At 40.3% G+C, this 22,165-nt stretch overlaps 1 protein-coding gene across 1 annotated transcript in view; it reads right to left on the bottom strand.

The window, feature by feature from the left end:
* Positions 1-21,559, bottom strand: part of LOC121872597 (cyclin-dependent kinase 12-like) — a 112,880-nt gene extending 91,321 nt beyond the window's left edge. Inside the window, exon 1 of the mRNA XM_042375447.1 lies at positions 21,430-21,559. The gene's annotated coding sequence lies outside the window, so the exon portion shown is untranslated. The remainder of the gene's footprint in view (positions 1-21,429) is intronic.
* Positions 21,560-22,165: the final 606 nt, after the last annotated feature.

Below are 22,165 nucleotides of genomic sequence, written 5' to 3'. Positions count from 1 at the left end.
AGTCACTAGAGTAAGACTGGTGGAGTAGAGTCACTAGAGTAAGACTGGTGGAGTAGAGTCACTAGAGTAAGACTGGTGGAGTAGAGTCACTAGAGTAAGACTGTTGGAGTAGAGTCACTAGAGTAAGACTGGTGGAGTAGAGTCACTAGAGTAAGACTGGTGGAGTAGAGTCACTAGAGTAAGACTGGTGGAGTAGAGTCACTAGAGTAAGACTGGTGGAGTAGTCACTAGAGTAAGACTGGTGGAGTAAATAGAGTCACTAGAGTAAGAACGGTGGAGTAAATATGGTCACTAAGACTGGTTGGAGTAAATATGGTGACTTTAAAAATTACATTATTATTTTAAAACAAATTTGATGAAAGGGATTTACAAAATTTTCTGTTTTACTAAGGAAGGTTTGTTAGAATTTTTAGGAAATGTGAGAAAAGGAATTTATAAGTTTTTCTTAAGGATTAATACTAGAATTTTTTTTCCGAAGAACAAGAAAAATGGTGAATGAAAACTGGTATTTATAATTCTCTTGAAGATCAATAAAAAGAAAAAAATCAGGAATTATAAAACATATTATTCAGTTTCCTCGGTGAACAAGAAAATAGACTTACATTTTCCTGAGAATTAAATTTCAGTCGAGAGAAGAAATTTACTTTTTTTTTCAATTTCTTGATGAACCATTGACGTATGAGGGACAAAATCATAAGTATTTTTTTTCAGATTTCCCAAAGAAAATTGAGACTGGTGTATAATTTGTCATTGTCTCTCCTTGGTAGAAAAACAGCTGATGACGTTAAGTGTGTGTGTGTGTGTGTGTGTGTCATAAATCATTCACCGCAGCATCAAAGTCCTGCACTATGATGTAAATTTCGTTTATTCGTGGGTTATCTCACTTACATATTAATGAGGTAATTAGCTTCACTCCCGGGCTGGTGACGAGCTAGAGTATATTACATTACTCCACTATTCTTCGGGTCGACCAGATGAACGGGTCTCCAGTGCTGGTTGGATGTGAATTTGAGCCGAGTGGTAAATTTGATGATCCTCCAATTCAATTCCTGTGTAGATTTTTCCTCATTATCAGTGTGGTCGTTGAGTAGGGTGGCCAGTGATGTCTGTACCTGTGTCAGTGTATGCCCGCAGCATGACTCGACACCCTCAGTCATTATGTTAGTCAATATAACTGCTGTTCACGGGGACTAGTTCTCAATATCAAGGTCAAAGTTTGTTTAAATTAAGATATCATAAGGAATAACTCGGTACCTCACAGTCTGGTACTTCTCGGTGTTTGTTGATATTTATTATGTAGTGTAAATCTGGATTTTATCTGAACCGATTCTTTATGTCTTGTTTTAAAAGTTTCTCGTTCACTTGTACAGAATTATTATCCTACAAATATTATTTTATATTTTTTTTTAATCTCACATTTTTGGTTTCTGTGTGTTTTATTATTATCTAAAGCAATATTTATGTTTCGTTTTATTCCTTATTGTATTTTATGTCTTGTATACTTGGATTATTTTATTATCCAGACTACGCTTATGTGTATTATTGTATAATGTGTCTAGTTTCATTGTGTGTTTGTGAGCATGGAGGGGTGTTGTTGTTTTTGTAATCGCTGTTTTGGTTATTTGCAGCTGAGTTTAGTGAGTCATATTCCCGGCCGCACTTCTTCCAACTTCCTCCGGGGAAACAAATGGTTTGCGCATCGCAAATAGATGGCTCTGGTATCTCGCTATACATTCTAGTGCATCGAGTAACTTAAAATACGCGCTAAAGCTTTTTAATGGTTAGCACAATTGTACCTTACAACATCAACATCAGCTCTGTGATTACTAAGAACCTAATCATGACACCTAAGAGGAAAGTGAGTGATGGTGAAGCGAGTGAATCTAAGACTAAAAGGGAGAAGAAAGTGTTACCTTCAAGTTAGAAAGTGGATTTATTGAACCAGCTTAGTAGTGATCCGAGTGTGGCATCAGTGGACAGACTTCGGTACAAACCACTGTGCATTGCACTAAGAGAAGAGCAGCAACTGATACAAAGAGTACGAAAGGGTCGTTTGTGACTCTTGAACTCAAAATTAAAAAAAAGTAAGAAAAAAGTCTGTTGTTCGAGAACAGACTCGACAATAAGTATTCCCGAGTAGCCAGGTCAGAAGGCAGAGAAGGCTATTTACCTAGCATGAACATCCAGTGCAGGTGTCATCGACTTTATCATCTCATGTTTATTGCAGTAATACATCGTTTATTCTTCTCGAAATGTGTATTTTTTGTGCATTGGAACCTATCCCACTCTCTTTTCGCATAAGCCCTTGGTATCAGTTTTTGCAGTATCTTCATTCGCGAAGATCTTGGGGGCGTAATTCCCGTGTGTGTGTGTGACAGGTTTTGTGTATTCAGAATTCATTCTCAGTGGTCTGGTTATTGTGGTGGTGGGTGAGGGTCGCGTCTGATTCAGTAAATGACCTTTTTGAACAAACATGAGGCTTTCAATAATTACAGGTGTGGCCATTGATACCAGAGGTGCACCGTCCTACCAGAGACACCACCATCTAAAGGATAAGGAGTCAGTGATAATGAGACTGTCAACAAGTTTCAGGGCTGTGAGTATGGCAAATAGTTCAGTTTGTAGAGTGGATGACCAGTTATTAATTCTACCTCCTTTCTCTATTACATTACCTTTAGGCTGAGTCACAATGGGAGCACTTCCAGCCCTCCAACAGTCAGTGTTAAGAGAGCTGTCAGTGTAGATGGGTTGTGTGATGTTATTTACAGTTTGTAGGTTATATATGTGTTCAAGAGCTCTCACTTTGGCAGTGTGTTGGCGATAAGGATTATGTGTAGTCAGTCGTTCAGGCGGGTGCGTGGGTGTTGTGATATCGAAGGGAACTGCCCGCCAGGGTGGCATGAAGCACTACTGTGTCTCGGCTTTGTACAGATGGTCTAGTCCAAACATCCTCATATGTGTAGCTGTAGTTTGGATCCATTTAGATTCACCAGTTTCATGAATCGTATATTCTAGCAGTTTCCTAGAAGCATTGTTGTCTGGATAGCCGTAGGGCAATCAGAGGTTAACTTCAAATAATTTTATCTTTGACACTATGTATACTCACTTCTTTCCTCATATTAAGTACTTCAGTGCTTATGGGACAGACTAAGATAATTCCAAGGGCTTTATTTTGTATTTTTCGAGCATATCAATGACTTCCCCGCCATGAAGACCAGGGAAATTCAAATTTAAAATCTACCCCGTTGCACCACCGTCAGTGACACCACCACCACCACCCAATTACACCACCACCCGGTGACACCACCACCCAATGACACCACCACCCAGTGACACCACCACCCAGTGACACCACCACCCAGTGACACCACCACCCGGTGACACCACCACCCAATTACACCACCATCACCACCCAGTGACACCTACTACTTTGCTGTCACTCGGAATCGAGTATGACGAGCATCCAGCTATGATACAATGATATGATTTATTAAGGATGTCACCTTCGTTGGTGAGTTCTGAGGTGACTAGAGAGGCCGATACGGGACCGGCAGGGTCGTCCACAGATGTGGCACGTGTGGAGGGCTACATCTAGTGCGGGAGGGGCGGCGGCAGCATCTTTCCGGCGCTGACGCTTGTTTGCCTCCGTATGCAGTCGGGCTAATTCGAAAATATTGACACCTCGTGTGGTGTTCCTCCAAGCGTTACGATGTGGAGTAATCGTCTCCCAGGTGAGGGGGTCGATTTGGCACTTTTTCAGGTTTGTCTTAAGACTATCCCTATACCGTTTCAGTTGCCCGCCAGAGTTACGCTTACTATTCGTTAGGTGACTGTAAAGTAGCTGCTTTGGCAGACTACTGTCGTCCATGCGGGTAACATGGCCATTCCAACGTAGAAGTTTATGGATAATGGTAGCCTTGATGCCCAACAGTTGGTGTCACCGAGAATACTGGCATTTGCTCTCTTGTCTTCCCAACGAACTCGGAGGATGTAACGTACATTACGTTGGTGAAAGATTTCAAGTGCCTTGAGGTGCCTCCTGTATGTGACCCATGTCTCGCTGCCATATAACAGGGTGGGGAGGACCACTGCTTGATATACGTGCAATTTTGTAGATAATTTCAGCTCCCCGAAGCTGAAGACACGAGCACAGAGTCTGTCAAAGGCTCGAGATGCACATCTTATCCGATGCTGAATCTCTTCATCAATGTCCACGGTGGTGGACAGGTGGGAGCCGAGATACTGAAAGTGGGCAACATTAGAGAGGGAAGTATCGTTAAGCTGGATGGATGGTGAAGGTGTGGCTGAACCACCACCCAGTGACACCACCACCACCACCTAGTGACACCACTACCCAGTGACACCACTACCTAGTGACACCACCACCCAGTGACACCACTACCACCTAGTGACACCACTACCACCTAGTGACACACCACCACCTAGTGACACCATCACCCAGTCACATCACCGCCCAGTTATACTACCATCTAGTGACACCACCACCCAGTGACACCACTACCATCCAGTGACACCACTATCACACAATGACACCACTACCACCCAGTGACCCTACCAACACCCAATGACACCACCACCACCACCCAATGACACCACTACCACCCAGTGATCCTACCACCACCCAGTGACACCTTTCAGTTTGTCTCACCTGTGACGGGGAGAGACACTGACGTGCCCTCAGCCACTCGTTTATATTGACCTCTTGGTTATAAACATGTGGGCCGGGCATGGGCTTTTTTTTTTTTAGGTTAAGGTGGGGAAAGGATGGAAGGCATGCTGGGGCTCAAGGCACAGCCAGACATGAGGGATGGAGAAGTCACAACATATAGTCGTGGGGGGAAAGGTTGGAAAAGAAGTTTAATGAGTTAAACAGAAGGGGACGACACCCCTTGTTTTACATATTACAGAGTTTGTTGGCTAACTAAGCTAACCTAGGACTTAGAATGAGGTTGCACAATGGTTATTTTAGCAGACAATGACTAGATTGATTTTACAATTACAAGTTTTTTAACACCTTATACTGTATTACGTTATTGACTCACTTGATTGTGACTCGTTAAATGTAAATTTATATCATCTAAGTTTTAATCTAAGGTGGATCACTGTGGCGGACATAGATGGGTCGCGGGTTGGGTTGTTGTAGTGTGGGCAGACTTCACCCCAATGGGATGATCACTGGTGCAGCTGTGACAGGGCTCTGCGGGTGGCTTTCAACCCCTGCTCCAGCGAAGGTCGGCGGCTTCCGTCATGAGATTGGGCCTCCTTGACCCATAATTTTAGCTCGCTGGGGTACAAATATTGCCAGGTACCTCCAGGCAGGATTCTCGTGGCCAGGTAACCTACACTGTAGACGTCGGTAGCTTCACTGCCCCCGGTCTGGCAGAACTCTGGCGCTATCCAGCCTCGGAACCCGTTGTCTCCAGGGACTGGGGTGGAAGAGTTTGCTTCTCTTTTATCACAACTTAGACCGAAGTCGATAAGTGTGACTTTGGTTTGACCGTAGACGGTGTCTTGAAGGCAGATGTTGTTCATCTTTATGTCATTATGTGAGTAGTTTCGTTGGTGTACATTGTGTACATTGTGTAGTGTAGTGTTGTTATTGTGTAGTGTAGTGTAGTGATGTTATTGTTTAGTGTAGTGATGTTAGTGTGTAGTGTAGTGCAGTGGTGTTATTGTGTAATGATTTTATTTACCCCAAACTACCAATACCCTTTGTTTGCACCTACACACAGTACACAAAGTAAACAATACTATAGATCTCGCCTCCTACACAATACACACCCCTCTCTGCCTCCACACCCCTCCCTCGCCCTTCACCAAACAGCAGCCATCTCCCCACACACCCCTCCCTGCCTCCCTACACCCTCCTGCCCGTCCCCACACCCTCCTCTGTCTCCACACCCCTGCATCTCGTCCTGCCCCACACCTCCCCCTCCCCCACCCCTCCTGGCCCCACACCCTCCTCGCCCCTACACCCTCCCCCTCGTCCGCCACACCCTCCTCCTCCCACACCCTCCTCTCCCCCACACCCCTCCTGTCTCCTACACCCCTCCTCGCCTCCTACACCCCTCCCTGCCCTCCTACACCCTCCTCTCTCCCCCCACACCCTCCTGGTCTCCTGCACACCTCCTCCGTCCCTCCCACACCCCTCCTCGTCTCCCCACACCCTCCTCTACACCCTCCCACACCCTCCCCCCCCACACCCCCCTGTCTCCCTACAACCTCCTCCTCCCCACCCTACTCCCACCCTCCCCGTCCCCTACACCTCCCTGCCTCCCACCCTCCCCACCCTCCCCGTCCACACCCACCCCCTCCCCCTCCCCCCACACCCTCCTCACCCCCTCACCCCCTCCTCACCCCTCCCTCACCCTCCCCTCGCCCCCATCACACCCCCTCCCTCCGTCTCCTACACCCTCCCTCGTCTCCACACCCTCCACCCCTCCCTGCCTTCTCACCCTCCGCCCCTACACCTCCTCCCCCTCACCCTCCCTCCTCCTCACCCCTCGCCTCCACCCCTCACCCTCCACCCTCCTCGTCTCCTACACCCTCCTCGTCTCCTACACCCTCCACGCCAAGTTCGGTTAGGTTTGGCCTAGCTCAGGTAAGCTTAGTTAAGTTGGGGTTAGTCGTCATGCTAAGCTGGTTGAAATTAGGTTAGGTTAGCTTAGTTTAGTACTTAACATACCTCTCTCTCTTCACTCCTTATCCTTCCTCCCTCCTTTACACTCTCTTCTCCTTCCCCATACCTTCCCGTCCCGATTCCTTCCCTCCCAACCTCTCTCCTCACCACCCCTCCATCTCTCCCACCTTTCCTCATCTTCCCTCCCCCTATCCTTTTAATAATCGATACCGAGGTGAACATTAACCCTGCTGGTCTTATTGATCTAACGGCGACCCCTCTCTCTCTCTCTCTCTCTCTGTGGAACGATGCTTGTGGCACTGTTTATGGTGATGCTTGTGGCACTATTTATGGTACAGTAACTTCAACAGATGGTACAATAACAATGACAGATACGATAACTCTTAACAGATAACAGATCATATTTTCATAACTGTTGTAAGTAATTTTTTAGCTTTCATTTTATTTCCATTTCATTGGGGGTTTTTTCGCCAAAGTTTATTGTGTACACATGTGCGTTCTTTCGTCGTCATTTACGTTCATATGTGTGTGTGTGTAAATGACCGTAAATTTATCAGGGTTTTACATGTACTGTAAATTAGCTATTTATTTATTTATTTGTTGTCGTCACTGTAAATGGTGGTTATAATCTTATGTTCTTGTGTGTGTGTAAATATGAGTAAAAGAGTTACGTTGTTGTGTAAATTATTGTTAATAATTTACGTTACTATGTAGAAATTGTAGTGTTACGTTCTTTTGTATAATTGTATCATTAGATTACGTTCTTGTGTGTATATGATCAATGCTATCTTACGTTCTTGTGTGTAAATAATATCTTACGTTCTTGTGTGTAAATAAATAATATCTTACGTTCTTGTGTGTAAATAAATAATATCTTACGTTCTTGTGTGTAAATAAATAATATCTTACGTTCTTGTGTGTAAATAAATAATATCTTACGTTCTTGTGTGTAAATAAATAATATCTTACGTTCTTGTGTGTAAATAAATAATATCTTACGTTCTTGTGTGTTTTTGTGTGCACTGTAAATGATCAAATTCTTACGTGTAAATAAATAAAGACATCTTATGGTCTTGCGTGTAAATAAATAACGATGTCTTGGGTTCTTGCGTGTAAATGCTCGTTAAAGTGTTAGGGAAGGTGAAGATCGTATAGCACCGTGGTATAGGTGTGTCATATCAGGTGTACAGATCACACACACACACACCTGATAATGACCTGTCAGCGGAAGGGATGTAACGGGTCAAGTCTCAGCCGTCATCATCACCCAGATACTGTTACGTTAGATGTCTGTCGCGCCAAGACCGTCACCCCTCATGCCTACGACTCCCCGTCACACTTTAGACAGACAGATGTACAGGCACACACCTACACTCACAAGCGTACGTAATGTTTACATACTCCATTTGTTAAAAAAATACACAAACATACGTTGCATAAGCTCTCTCTCTCTCTCTCTCTCTCTCTCTCTCTCTCTACTACAAACTTTCGTCATCATACTTTTGGTGAAAAATGTTTACTTTTCGGAAAAAAACTTCCTGGGAAAATATTAACTTTCCTTTTTTTTTGGCTGGGAAAAAGGTGAAGAACACTTGTTGAATATTCTCTCTGAGGGGGTCCAATAGTCTTTAGTTCAGGTTGAGAGCGAGAGAGAGATCAACAATAATATAAAAGCAGCAGCAGGAGTAGTATAAGTAGTAGTAGTAGTAGTAGCTAGTTGTAGTAATAGCAGTAAAACTAAGCAGTGCCACTTTTTGCACTTTTTTCCCACTACTTTTCAAATTATTTTGAACGGAGTTCAAAACTTGAAACAATTAAGTATCATTCGAATCAGTTAAATAAAAAGAGACACACTTCGTAACAGTTAGACAAAGCGTGTCTGTACAGACATTTTATAAAAATATGTGAGTCAATAGGGCAAATATTAATAGCACTGATAATATTATAATATATACATGGTAACAGTATCGAAAATTAAATGCCGTACTGGTAGAAGACTGTTTGAGAGCTCTATGGGTTCGAATACCGTAAGACATCCATATTCATACCACTGTATTTTGGTGATCTGTCGGTGTAATATCTGCAAGCCTGTCGAAGTAATCTGATGGAATATCGATATATAATGAGACGGTGTCAAAGGTTATGCCTCTGTGGTATAATGCAAAATATTGTGTATATATTAAGAATTTCCTTGGGAGTAAGCTGCAAAAATGGGTAGTAGTAGTAGTATTAGTGATACAGTAATAGGAAAAAAAGACGTACAAGTAGTAGCACTACTGTACAACACAAGCATCAACTTCACCAGACACAGACAACGACAGTAACAACAACATGATAATAATAATAACAGCAGCAATAGGAATGAAGATAGTCACAAGCAACAGCACAAATAGTAACAGCGCTGGCAGTAGTAACAAGGAAGCAGAGTGAAATCGGGGGCATTTCAGATGACTTGAGCTTATGGAGGTGCTGGTTTAACGTAGTGGCGGGTGTGTGTCTGTGAGTGTGTGTAGGGTTCACCTTTAATACGCCACACTGCACCCTCTTAAACAGTGCCCAAGTCAACCCTCTTAACTTTATATTTTCACCTTAACAGCCGCCTCTTTCTTCTGTGGTAGGTGGCTCTCTGCTTCGGCGTGAAGGTCTTCCCTTTTTCCAGGTAGCTTCCACCCTTTTCCAGTGGTTCTCATCCTTTTTCTTAATATTTTTGTTCCCTCCTTCTACAGTAAGTTCTTCCCCTCGTCAGGTAGTTTATAACCCCTTTCTAATAGTTTCTAATCTATTTTCTAGAAACTCGAACCATTTTACACATAGCATTCGTCTTTCGTGTGCTAGTTTTCGTTCTTTTTAAGATATAATTAATCTTTTTTTCAATTAGTTTTCACCTTTCAAGAGGCCATTAATACCCCTTTTCTGATAGCTTTAAATCAATGTTCTCCCCCTGTCATTGTCAGGTAGAGAGCCAGCTTCCTGCTACAGGCGGTTCACCACCTTTAAACACTCACGATATTTTACACACTGGCGTACGTACTCCTGTACATTCCAACATACATATATATAAATACACATGTTCTCAAAAACACACACACACACATACACACACGCACACACACACACACACACACACACAAGGCACTAGTACGTACAACCCCATCCCCTCAGGCATCGTTCATCGTACCCTGGGATGTGATGACGGTTCTGATTCATTTATGCCGCGACAGGTAGATGAAGATTCAAAGTTCTACCAAATATTTTTTCCTTGAAACTGGAGATGTGTTGTCGTTATCATGTTATTACTGCATGTCAACAACCAAAGTTTTTAAACTTGTAACAAGAATAGTATTTACACTTAGTCTGCCAATAAGTGAAAATTATGAGGGATAAAAATCTCTGTATAGGAGATGTGGAACAGATCTGACTCACTTATGGCTGCAGCACAAAGGTGGACACACGCTGAGTTGCTCTATGCGTCACTCCATCACTGACCTAATTCACCGACGCAGAACAAATTATTCCTGACGTAAGCTACATTTAAATAGTTCCTAATTTCCCCGGCTAATACTAAACTGCATTAAGCTCAACTAAAATTAACTAAATTTGGCTGTGTTAGCAGCTCCTTAACACTGTCACTGTCACTTACTGATGAAGAAAAAACGATTTCTACTCTGCCCTGGCGACAACTTTGTACTATGGAATTTCCGTACAAGCTGCGGTTATTTCATCACCTCTTAAGCAGTCCAGTGTGTAGCCGACCACCATATGATTTGTTTATTTGTTATCTTAAATTATAAGTAATTGATATATTTCCTATTTTTTGTCTCCTATCTCCTATTTTGTCTCCTAATTCCTATTTTTGTCTCCTATTTCCATTTTCTTTCTCCTGTTTCCCATTTTTTCCAATCTCCCGATTTCTTTCTCATATCTCTAGTTCTCTTTCTCATCTCCATTTTGTTTATCTTTTCCCCCATTCTCTGTGTCAATGTCTCTTTATCTTTGTTATCGTTTCTTTTCCCCCTTTTCTGTTTTCTTTTACTTTCATCCCCGTTTCCCATTTTCCTCCTGTTATTTCCCATTTTCTTTATTGAACTTCCCACAATCCTCGTTTTCTTTGGTCAACTTTCCTCTTTCTCTGTTTACATCTCTTGTTTTTGTTATCACCGCAACCTCACAGCACACAACTCACAGCTCCACAGCCTCTCAGCAAACAACTCACAGCTCCACAGCCTCTCAGCAAACAACTCACAGCTCCACAGCCTCTCAGCAAACAGCCCTACAAAGCATCACAGCCAACAACTCCACAGCCAACAACCTCACAATCTTTTCTCATTACTCGATGTGAATTCAAAAGAGCGTGAGATATGAGAGAAATGTTGTAGAGAAAAGTTCAAAGGAAACACAAGAGTTGAAGAATGTTTGGGGGGAGGTGAATAACATGAGAGTTGAGAAAAAAAATAGTAGAAAAGAAATAATGGAAAATAATTTAACCCCCCTCCCTCCCCCCAACTCACAAAAATAAACCTTTTATGCGAACAGACAGTATTAATAATTTTCTAATTTATTTTTATCGGTATTTTCTACTTTTACTCTCGTGTTTCTCATTCCTATTTATTCCATATTATATTATTACGTAGTATATTATTATTTATCGCTTTAGTCTTCCCTATACGCTTCCGAAGAATCTGTAGTCTGCATTATTTTATTCTCTCTCTCTCTCTCTCTCTCTCTCTCTCTCTCTCTCTCTCTCTCTCTCTCTACAGTATATATCGCTCTTACTTGATTTTGTTTTTCCATTCGTCTTGTAAGTCTTCCTATCATTCATATTTCTCCTGCGTCGACTGTTATTCATTTCCTCTCTTTCCTCCTCTTTTTCTCGTGTTTTTTGTCAACTCACCTCTCGGTAATCCGTCCTTCCTTATTCTATTAACCTTTTCCGTATTATTCTCCTTCTTTCTCTCTTTCTTTCTCATCTGTTTGTCAATCTTTTATCATATACTAGTTTGATATTGTCTCTTCTCAATTCGTATTTTATTAATGTTCGCCAGTATATTATAATTAAGACAATAACTGTTCATATATTCTTCTGTTTATCTTTACGTTTTAAATAATAAATATAAAATTAAGTCTTAAGCATCACATTGTCAGTTCAGTTCAATTAATTCAACTCATCATGTGCTCTAGCAAATAATTAATTATATCTCGTTTTCCGTCCTCTATCTGTAATTGAATCTTCATATTACACAAGGAAAATTTCATAAAGAGAGAGAGAAAGAGAGAGATGCTAAAATAGTGAGGAGATTTGAAGAAGAGAGAGAGAGAGAGAGAGAGAGAGAGAGACGTTTGAACAGTGAAATAGCCTTAAAGAAGAGAGCGAAAGAGAGAGATGTTTAAACAGTGAAATAGCCTTAAAGAGGAGAAAGAGAGAGATGTTTAAACAGTGAAATAGCCTTAAAGAAGAGAGAGAGAGATGTTTAAACAGTGAAATAGCCTTAAAGAAGAGAGAGAGAGAGAGAGAGATGTTTAAACAGTGAAATAGCCTTAAAGAAGAGAGAGAAAGAGAGAGACGCTTAAATAGTGAGTAGTTTTGAAGGAGAAAGAGAGAGAGAGAGAGAGAGAGAGACGTTTGAACATTAAGACAGTCTTAAATGAGTGAGCTGAAGAGACACTTGAACAGTGAGTCTTAAAAAGAGAGAAAGAGAAATAATTAAAATGTTTTATAGCAGGTCACTGAAAGTGCAGAATTCATTGAAAATCTTACCATTAAAGAATTCAATAAGGAAATGTGTTGCTGGCAGGAGGAAAAAAAATAGTATGCACTGTACCTAAGCATGTTTATCTAAATGTACGTTGGTACCTTAAGCCTGGCTACCCCTGAGTGGTAGTGTGGCTGCTGGTAACTGTATACTAAGCCTCTGGTACACATGTAGTTGGTATGGTTGGCACTGAACTCGACCGGTTTCACTTCCTCAGCTGGATCACTGTGATTACCTAAGACAGTGAGCGTTGTATCTCCACACACACACACACACACACACACACACAAACACATACACACACACACACACACACACACACACACACACACATAATATACTGCTAAGGATGATTTTATTTTTGTAGTGGGAAAAAAAATAATCGTCCTACAACTCACTTAATTTGTCGAAAAGTTAACAGCCACAGGAATGAGGTAGATGGAGCAGGCAGCAGATGTCATGTTTACTATCCTGCTACAACGCGTATTGTTTCCTTCTCTGTTTTGTTGCTCAGAGTCATCTTCCATCTCTCTCTCTCTCTCTCTCTCTCTCGTGCTGGTGGCTAGGGACCTAATTACAAAAACATACAGATGATATACCAGGAAGAACATGCTAAACACCACCACGGCCAAAAACCTGTAAGTATGGTCGGAAGTCTAATAAATGCGTATGTGTCGATCGCCGAAATTGCCTGGCGGCCAGTCGAGCTGTGAGTTTACCTTGAGGAATGTGATAAAACGGCCAATCTCCGCGCGCGACACATTGTTTTTGAACCAATCAACGTACTGTACAGCTCCCTGGTGTTGCTCTCTTGAAACAAATTGAATTTAGCTTTATAACTATTTTTTGTGCAGTTACAGCGGTTTGTGGTGAGCTAAAGTCAATATAAGTGACACTGGTGATGGTGAGGAGGCTGTTGCGTGTCAGGGAGGAGACAGAGGTGAGAAGCGGAGTGGAAGAGAAATGTGGCCAAGTGTAGCAGTAATATGATAACTCAGTCCCAGTTGGTGTTAAGATTATTATGATTATCTTTATCTTAAGTTTATTAATAACCTCAATGCCCGATCACACTCCCCTTTACGCACCATCGGCCACCAACCGCTGCCATCAACCACAAGACTATAGATGGTAAGTAAAATTGGGTCCCATAGTCATGACTGCCCATAAGGGACAGTGTGGATGCAGCACACTGTATACTAAGCCTTTGGTACACAAGGAGGCAGCATGGCCGGTACCGCTCTTGATTGCCTTCATTTTCCCAAGTTGTAAACTTAGGTACCCATTTACAGCTGGGTGAACTGGGAGTGCCCATAAATCGAACCACCGACCTCTGAAACAGGAGGCGAGCGTTGTATTCACTGACTGACCAAGTAATCGATCGATGAATTAATCGACTGACAAAAAAAATTTCCCACTGATTTCCCGCCATTCACTGTCGTCACTGTCTACCCGAAACAGGCAACTTAATACTCACAAGTAACGAGAATAATAATTTTAAAAGTTCTAAGTTCTTTTTCCTTTTTTCTACCTATCAAGTACATCTTATTCCTAGCTTATTATTATTATTTTTTTCAAAAGTCAGTAAGGAATGATAGGTCGATTATTTTCTATATTAATTATCATTACTCGGGTAGCGGGACTATATTATATAGAAACACCGTTATAGGATATATTTCATAATTTACCGAGTTTAATTTTGAAGTTATAACTATTTTGTATTCCCGGACAGCAACACACACACAGCACACGTGTAGCTACAATTTCAACACTGTTCCATTGTAGGGTTACGTGGTATAATGTTGTCTAGCACTCAGGATGGATGGAAACTCTAAGGTGGTTTTCTTATATAATATAAGTTATATGATAGACAGTCTGGTGATGGAGGTGCCGTGTGGTGAGGAGCTGCTCAGTAGACACGCTCGGTGAGTAGCGTGTTGAAGGAGGTAGATGTGCAGGAGCTTCGTTAGAGAAGATGTTGCCTGTTGCTGGCCTCCAGGTTGAATGAAAGCTGGACAGCGTGGAGCTCGCTGGAGTAGGTGTTGCGTGTTCAGGAAGATGGGCCAGAATGAATCTCAATGGAGAGACAGAGCTTATATACCCAGCAGCCGTGAGTCATCTATGAGTCATGTTGGGAAAACCCGAGAAAGTCGCCGGTCTTTGGTTCCGATGCTAGGATACTGTGGCATCTGGTGACGCCGCCGCCTGGGCCGCTAGTTTGGTGGCTAGGGAAGATGGTAGCAGCTGGTGGCTGCGGCTACGCAGTTGTAGGGAAGAAGTCCACTACACCATATTTATCTTGCCAAATTTACATTTCATGAGTAGGTTGCACGTGTTCATAGAGCGAGGGGACAAGTTTTACACTTCTAGTTATTAAAAGTATTAGATTACTGACGTTATAATCTAATCACTGTGCTTCAACGGTGATTTAATGGCAAAACAGACAAGAAATTGTAAAGAAAACATCATATATACATTTACTAGTTACTCAAAGGTGATTATTTAAACACCTTAAATTATAATACGTACCAGAAAAAAAAAATAAAAATAAATATACACGACTTTAATATTTACGGTGAAAAACAATGACTAAAATTATCTCCACTTCTCGTTCACCCAAGACTGTGTACTGTAGGGTAATGACCCGACATAGTACTGGGAATTGTTTAGTTTAGTTTCAACATTTTATTTATATTTCGATTCAACAGTCACCATGATATTCTTCCTCCCATGTTGTCATAAATAAAAGTATCTATATATCTATCTAAAACCACAACGGAAGATAGAATTAGTGTTCAAGAGCGGGAAGCATCTACAGTATACCTACAAACTGTACTTTCTTCATATACTTAGCTTTGACTTCGTATTGAATCTTATTATTATTATTATTATTATTATTATCAACAAAATCATCATCATCATTATTTTCATCATCAACAAAATCATTATCATTATTATCATCATTATTATCATCATCATCATCATCATCATCACATATACTCGCCCATAAGTAAACAGATGAACAATGTGATCATAATTTTTATTGTAAAACGTCTGGTGAGAGGAACAGTCAAAGCCACACGTAAAATGACCTTGACCTTTGAACTATGACCTTTTAGTTTTGGTGATATTGAGAATTAAAAAAAAAATCCCAATCAAATTAACTAAAATGTGACCTCCATGTTTGACCTTGGGTTTCTAGTGGTAAAATTATTGTCTGCTAACTTCCCTTCCCCTCCACCCTTCCCTTCCACCCACACTACCCTTCCCCTCCACCCTTCCCTTCCACCCACACTACCCTTCCCCTCCACCCTTCCCTTCCCCTCCACCCTTCCCTTCCCCTCCACCCTTCCCTTCCCCTCCACCCTTCCCTTCCACCCACACTACCCTTCCCCTCCCTCCTATCCTCCCAAGTCCCTGATGCCCGAAGGCTTGATAATCTAATTACTTAATCAATTTTGAGTTTTAACGCTGGAAATTATTACCAAACCAGGAGCTGTTAAGTGAGATGTACCAGATTTGGTGATGTTGATAACCAGAGGTGGTGACCCAGTGTAACATTAGAAGCATGCATGATGATCTTGATGCCAGAAATTATCAGGTTGTGTAAATCATAGACGGTGGTCGATTATTATCAAGCTGGTCATTTATTTGATCAACTTGACTCTATAGAAGTGATCAAATTTCACAAGCTAGCTTTAATGATCGTTTGACCTGATAGTTTTGGTGATACTGATACCAAAGATTATTAGGATGTACAGTTGGGGACAAAATTCCCTGGACATTTGGCAATATCTGGTAATTACTGTATTTGAGGCTAGATGAGTGAGGGCCCTGAGGGGATTGCAATTTTAACGTCTTTTATCAGATTGTTATTTTTATCATTTTTTTTTCACTTTGTGGTTCCGAAATAATGTCATGCAATGCAGCGTTATTACATATACTGTACAGTAAACTAATCATATACAGTATAATAACCTACAAGTAGATGCTAAATATTGCCAAGTGATCAGGGAATTTTGAACACAACTGCACGTACCATGTTAAGTGATCTGATACCAGGGATAGGAAGTTACAATGCATAAATTTAGTGAACTTGATGGCAGTGTCAGTAGTGGCTTTTTTTTTCGATCTACACATAACGACCACATACACACACTTCCCAACATACAACTACTAACTACCAAACTACGGTGCTACAAGAGAACGACAGGTCTAACACGTTTAACGAATGATTAACGAGTATAATAATATGATTCAGGAACGTGGATGGACTAAACGAATAATGTTTCCCACTAAACGTATACTACTGCACCTTGGCGCGTGTGTGAGGACGGATGGTGATGATAAACGAGAAGAATAACCCCCAAATTAATGAACTGCGTTGATGGTGTGGTGATGAGTGACTGTAACGAAGAAGCGTATAACGAGAAGCTACCCAATTACAGATCGTGAGAGAATAGAGCACTAACCTAACCTAACATAATCTAACTTTATTTAATCTAATCTAACCTAACCTTACCTAACAAATACGGTGTCCTTACCTGTTCCTGATCTATACTGTGTCTGTAACCTGTATTAATTTTGTTGTCTGTATTTCTACCTAAACTAAAGTGCTGTACCCCTACCTGTACTACATTGCTGTACCTAAACTACTGTACCTGTGTAAACTACTGTTCTCGTACCTAAACTACTGTACCTGTACCTGTACCTAAACTACTCTTACGACCCCTCCTTTCACTGCTTACCCAGCGTCCACTGCTGGTTACCAGAGGCCAGGTCGTATGTACAGAAGCAGTAGATATATCACAAGTGACGTCAAATTACCACTGACTGTCCCGCCAGTCTCCGATAATTTCCCGACGATCGGTATCAGTGTACAGGCAAACAACAAGCAGGTAGATTTCCACCAGGTCACTGAAACACAGTTGTGTACTGTAGTCTGCTTTAATGATCACTAATTCTTCACAACACTGTTCACAGGGTAACGTAGTCACAGCTGGACTCCCCACTTCGAATATACAGTATAGTCAGCACACTACCAGTGTACAATTCCTTAGTCTTTTCACTTTTATATTGCTCACAACAATTCCACAATCCGTGCACAACATTTATCTTCAGTTGTCCTACTAGGCTTGTACTTCACAGAAACGGTCGACTAGCTGACTAGGATGTTGATGATGATAATGAAGATAAAATGGCAATGGTTTGCCATGGGAAGGGAGAGAAGAGGAAAGATAGAAGGAAAGTTATGAAACAGGAAGTAAAGTGGAAGAAAATAAGAGGTGGGCTATCCACCTAGCGCTGACTAGGCGTCGCACGCTGCAGCTTTTATGCCTCATCAGACGATCCTAGAACACCATAGCACAATCCAGACAAGTCTGGGAAGTTCTAGTACATTCTACTCTGATCAAGACTTACAATAAGAAGTAAATCATAACAAAAATGATACAGTACATTCTAGAAAATCCACACAACGGCAATACATCAATAGAGAAGAAAGTCTTCCTAAAGCTGTCAAAATAACTGCTGCTTGGAATAGAAAATAATCAAAATACTTAGTTTACAAACATTATAATCCCCAATTATGCCTCGGCATAACACTACTATTCTTGTGCCAAGACTATTGTACCTGAACTACTGTGGTGTACCTATTTTTATAGCTGCATTTGTACTGTAGAGTAATTTCTGAACGGATAAAACGAAAAAAACAACACTTAGGAGGACTCCACTACAATATAACAAAGCCGTAACTAACAAAACCCAGCATTATCCATTTTCTAGCAAGTATGAGGAAGCTCAGGAGTCAACACAAGTTTTCTATTATAAAACTTGTAGTCCTCTCTCTCTCTCTCTCTCTCTCTCTCTCTCTCTCTCTCTCTCACTCAATTCAAGAGTGTGAAAGTGAGCCAGATTTTCCTCTGCCAGTCAATATTGTTGTACAGTACATGGATGTTTGTTTACGTTCCAGGTGTAACGGTTAAAGGGAAGTGGGTTAAAACATACAGGTTATGAGGAGTCTTAGTTAATAATAATTGTAATAATAATAAGTCTCTTGATTGATTGACAAAGAGAAAATAAACGACAACTAGTAGGCTCCAGTACTTGGTTTAGTCATAATCAACAAAGTCACTCAGTGGTATAAGTTTCAACCACACATTGTACATCAACTGTCCACTGTGTGTGTAACCCTCTAGTCCGAGTTTGTACGGTTTACGATTTTTTGAAAGAATAAAATCGTCGCTGTTTCCTGCGTTATTGTGACAGAAATCTTTGTTTTGATGCTTCAGATTTCTCAAAGGTTCGTATGTTAATTTATTTCTCACAAATAGTCGTCAGATAGCGTATACGTATTAATAATGGTATAGTCTGGGTGTAGTTTAGGCGCCCTTTGAGACCGTCATCCTTGTAGCATCACTTGCTTAAGGTTAAAAATCTTACATAAGAATCTCTTAAGAGTAGATCAAGGCAGAGTGAATTTAAAAGTAGAGACGAAATGATGATAAAGAAAATAAACACGAAGAAAGTAACGATAAAGTAAATAAGAAATCTGATAACGACAAAAAAATCAGAACCTGACCATTCGCAAATAAAACAAACTAGAATTCTGATGAACAAAAAAAAATGAAACTGTTTAGCAAAGTTCTGTAATTAAATTTGATGATAAATGAGATAAAAAATCGAGGGAAATAATAAAACTGCAAAAATGCACAAACGATATACCGGGTAGCAAAAAAAAAAAAAAAAAAAAATTAAATAATAATTATGCCGCAAAAAAAAAAGAAATTGACGATGAAACAAAAGAAAATGAGATAGTTGAACATAAAGAAGTACGAAAGCAGAAAATTTTATTAAAAAAGAAAAATAATGAACATTGGTAAGAAACACGATAATTGAAAGAACTGTATAACATACAGTATCGTAAACTTCATTCAAGCAAAGGCAAACATTTCCCGCGAACCGTTACCATAGTAGTGGTAGGGCAAATATCGAAGTAATGATTCTGTAACGAAATTAATGTGGTCACTGCTGGAAACTGTGCCATGTCATCGTTTTCTTTAAACATCTTTAATCTCTTATGGATTATCATGGTGAAAACTGTCACCATGGACCTACTTGAGAAATGTTCACGCGATTTGCACCAAAAATCTATCCGCAAACCCGTTCTCATGTTATTTTGGGACACACACACACACACACACACACGGGACCGAAACATTACCCAGGCCCAGAGTTACGGACAAGGTAAAAAAGAAGATTGACGAAAAAACTGAGGCGGTACCAAGTTATTCACGAAAAATTGAACCAAATGGACTGTGAAGAAGTATAGAAAGATCTCTGTCAGCTTCAAAAGTGGTCGAAGAAATGACTGTTAAAATTCAATGTCACAAAGTTTAAGAGGATGCACCTAGGTCATACCAACAGTAAGGAGGCGTATCACATGTCCCAACAGGAGAGAGAAGCAGCATTAATAGGGACCAAAGGTGAAAAGGACCTGGTTGAGTATGTGGACAACGAACTGAAGTTCTCGGGCCATTGTGAGAATAAGGTGGGTCTTATAAGAGTGAGGTGCTTCCCCGTCTGGAGTACTGATTCCCGAGATATGATAGGGACTGAAAGTTGATTGAAAATGTCAAAAGTAGGGCCCTCAGACTAGTGCCTGCCCTACGGCACCTCAGTTACCCAGAGAGATTAGAAAACCTGCAACTGTCATCATATACTATTGACACGTGCGGGGTGATTTAATTGAAATTAAAATATCTCAGTCGTGTGTCCATACCTGGAGCTGGCGGAATCCCGCCGCACTAGAGGTCACAGCATAAGGTTTGAAGTCACAAGTTCAGAAAATTGCGAGGGCACACTTTTTCGGAGTGAGAACTGTAAATTCTTGGAACACTCTGCCAGAGAGTGTTGTGACGGCACCAAGTGTGAGCTCTTTCAAGACCAGACTTGACCAACACTGGCACAAGTACAGATACATTCTGAAGCAAGTGCTTGCCAACAGTTCCTAATAGAGACGTGACCGACCGCCCATGCAGCTAACGAGCCGATCAGTGGCGCAGAGGATCAAATTAAAAACAAAAAGTAAAAGAAAATATAAATATGTGCACTAGGTGGAAGATCATCACGGCTTGAAGCTTCACGCCAAATTATGTTCGATCACCGGATCATTTTTCAAATTACTGATCTGATAGGACATTCCAGTGGTGAATATATATCATAATTTTGATATCTGTACTTACTTTTCAAGTAAATTCTCATCTAGATTTCAATTCAGTTTGACATCTAAATATTAATTTTTCTCTTTGGCCTCACCCGACACAGACACCGTAAGAAAGACCGCACCACCTCTCCTTCTAAGAACACCTAAGATGTATTTGAATTAAGAGTCTAAACTTAACCCCCATTGTGTACCTTACGAATATATTACCAATATATCCCCGTAGAATCTACTGATGTAAAAATCATCAGGTGCACCATGCTTAATACTGATGACACCAAAATGTCGGAAGTTGTCCAGTCGGGAAAATGACCGAATTCCCGATAAGCCAGTTCATCACTGTTGATGTGTGTGTGTGTGTGTGTGTGTGTGATAAAATATATATGTATGATATAAATATTGATATTATAAAATGCTATAAAAATCCCAAGTTTTACGAATCCGCAACATCCCATCCTCTTCTAAATGAGGATGTGACATTTATCACTAATATATATATATATATATATATATATATATATATATATATATATATATATATATATATTGATAAAATCACAGGGAATAAAGACGAAAGCAAGGTGCTCCATTGTTTCCCTGTGTGATTTTATCAAGATTTATCTTATCCACGTTTTCATTGTGGATCTACATGATATATATATATATATATATATATATATATATATATATATATATATATATATATATATATATATATATATATATATATATATATATACTTTCCTTCTTACTTTACTATTAAAAAAACTTACATCTAAAATAAAAGTTCAGTTACTTACCAGAGCCAAAGATACGAGAGTAAAGCAAGCTGAACCATAGGGCTAATGGTAGTGCAGTAATAATAATGGTGATAATAAAGTCCGTGAGGGTGAGAGAGGAGCGACGTTCCTTCTTCCTCCACTGCTTGACTCACACTGAAGACCCAACCTAACCTTGTCCCCACGCACATGTTAAGATACCAATTCGTGTTTTCTCTTTGTTTACACCACCCAGCTTTATTACATAATCATGTATGTTTTCATATGGCTTTTGTTAAACTATAGTATGTTTTCTCGTGCACTGTAAAGTGTTAGGAGAGAGGTTTCAGGGTGGGAGAACTTTTAAAAAGAGGTGTTTCTGGATAGTGAATATGGCGATGAAACCAACAGGTCGGCCCCGCCAGACCACCTGTGGAGCCTACCTGTAGGAGGGTCACCCGACTCAGGGTTGTCAGGTTCATTTTACAGGTAAACGCCAAACTAAAAGGACAAATCATAACTCGATACAATGTTATAAATATCAATATATATATATATATATATATATATATATATATATATATATATATATATATATATATATATATATATATATATATATATATATATATATATATATATATATATATATATATATATATATATATATATATATATATATCATGTAAAACCAACAATGATTATCAAGATTTATCTTATCCACGTTTTCATTGTGGATTTACATGAAATATATATATATATATGTATATATATATAT

Source organism: Homarus americanus, unplaced genomic scaffold, assembly GCF_018991925.1.
Source record: "Homarus americanus isolate GMGI-L3 unplaced genomic scaffold, GMGI_Hamer_2.0 scaffold39155, whole genome shotgun sequence".
Lineage (NCBI taxonomy): Eukaryota > Metazoa > Arthropoda > Malacostraca > Decapoda > Nephropidae > Homarus > Homarus americanus.
This window is presented reverse-complemented; position numbering and strand designations above follow the sequence as displayed.